The following is a 1970-nucleotide window of genomic DNA, read 5'->3' as shown; positions in this document are numbered from 1 at the left end:
TATGTATGTATATATATATATATATGTGTATATATATATGTATATATATATATAAATTATGACCCTTATCTTTCCTCTATGCAATTTTCACCACACCTGGAGAAATTGAATTAACACCAGCCTACCTTCCACCAATGGGTTAAGTTCATAAAGATGGAAAATTAGAGGGAACCTCGTAGTTACCATTGCTTCACAAGACAAGAAAAAAAAAAAAAAGAAGAAGAAAAGGAAAAAAAAGCTCTAGTTAAAGATATTGTAAACAAACAACTCTAGCTTTGTAGTGATTTAGGGAACTTCTTGATGTCTTTTTCCTCATTGATTTTGGTGCATTAAATTTAAGTTGGCTGATAATCCTTGCACTCTAGAAAAAGCAAATGGTTAGTTTACAGCAATTTCTCTTAATGATTATCTTTCAGAAAACATTTGAGTTATGAGAGAGAGTATCTAACGTATCCTTTGCTGTTGATAAATAGAATTGGAAGACATATTCAAGGTGCTGCTGCAAAGACACTTTCAGCATTGCTGCAGCTCAGTCCATGGATGTTCAGTGAAATAAATAACAGAAAGCAGTCTAAGAATTTGCAAGAGGAAGTGTTTTTATATTGCTTAGCAAAATCATCTCTATATTAAAACCACTTGTAAATTTAAACTGTGCCAGAGGAGGGAAGGTAAATGGGCTTACATAATCCAAGTAGCATAGGAAATATTAAATACTTCATGTTGTTAAAACAGGGTGACATCATTTCCACGGTACTTTTTTCTCCAGAAAATTGAAGGCTCCTTCCGCAAGTAAGAAGTAGGAAGAATTATTTGCTGTGGGGGAAACTCTAACATACAGCTCTGCCTTACATTGATTGTGCAGCTGGAAAATGAGAACTCCCCTATATTATTTCACTTTTTCAAGCTGCAAAGCAAATAGGGGAACAGAGGCAAAGAAACTAAGAAAATTCTGAGAAGCCATGCTCTTCAAATGATGGAAGGTGCTGCCAAGAATCACATTAACTTACTACTTGATAAATACAGGTTTAAGAAATAGGGATTCTTACAGATTCCTACAATAGTGAAAGGGGTTTTATGCAGGATAAGAAAAAGGTAGATGGAGGCAATATGCATCAAAACAGAACTAAAAATTGAAGACTCGGCTGGGCGCGGTGGCTCAAGCCTGTAATCCCAGCACTTTGGGAGGCCGAGGCGGGCGGATCACAAGGTCAGGAGATCAAGACCATCCTGGCTAACCCGGTGAAACCCCGTCTCTATTAAAAAAATTTAAAAAAATAAAAAAAAAAATTGAAGACTCATTAGAAAAAAATTAAGGTTTACAGTCTAGCAAGGGAAGATATTAAAAAGACTTATGTTATCTAGTAGAGTTTCCCAAAGGGCCAGTCCATGGATAGAAAATCATTAGGGGGACCACAGATGAATCATGCATTTTACACTTTCTGCCAAAACAGTGGTCAGTTTTTCAAAAGTTCTCATATGTGTTGTTATTGCAATGCTTTCTAATTTTCTCCCATTTACATTCCTTCTCAAATAAATCTGTATAGCCAACCTGAAATATTATTCATAAAATTAACACCATAGATGAGTGGATTGACAGGAGAGAGCCACAAGTAGTATTTGTGAGGGCACTGATGTCCCAGAGGACTGACTTGAAAGCTTGAAATGACTCTTTTGGTCATGATTATGTATAAGAAAGATCAGATTAGTACATCACCTTTACTCCCCTAGTTGTCTTTGACTTTTCTGCATTGTAAATTCATATGGCCTTTCCCCAGTATTGCTTATGGTGACCAAGCATTTTTAAATGGTTCTCTAGCAAAGCAAAAGTGGTCAATATTCAGCAATACCACTTTTATTTGATAGCTTCCCCTCTTTGTTTTCTATATCCTGGTCCTTCTTTCTTTCTTTCTTTCTTTCTTTCTTTCTTTCTTTCTTTCTTTCTTTCTTTCTTTCTTTCTTTCTTTCTTTCT

General features: G+C 35.5%; 1 protein-coding gene across 3 annotated transcripts in view; it reads left to right on the top strand.

Moving 5' to 3' along the window:
* The window catches only part of AIG1 (androgen-induced 1), a 276547-nt gene that overhangs the window by 202516 nt on the left and 72061 nt on the right, over positions 1-1970 (top strand). The window lies entirely within an intron of this gene.

Source organism: Colobus angolensis, unplaced genomic scaffold, assembly GCF_000951035.1.
Source record: "Colobus angolensis palliatus isolate OR3802 unplaced genomic scaffold, Cang.pa_1.0 Scaffold58, whole genome shotgun sequence".
Taxonomy (NCBI): domain Eukaryota; kingdom Metazoa; phylum Chordata; class Mammalia; order Primates; family Cercopithecidae; genus Colobus; species Colobus angolensis.
Note: the sequence above shows the minus strand (reverse complement) of the source record. Positions and strands in the feature narration are given on the sequence as shown.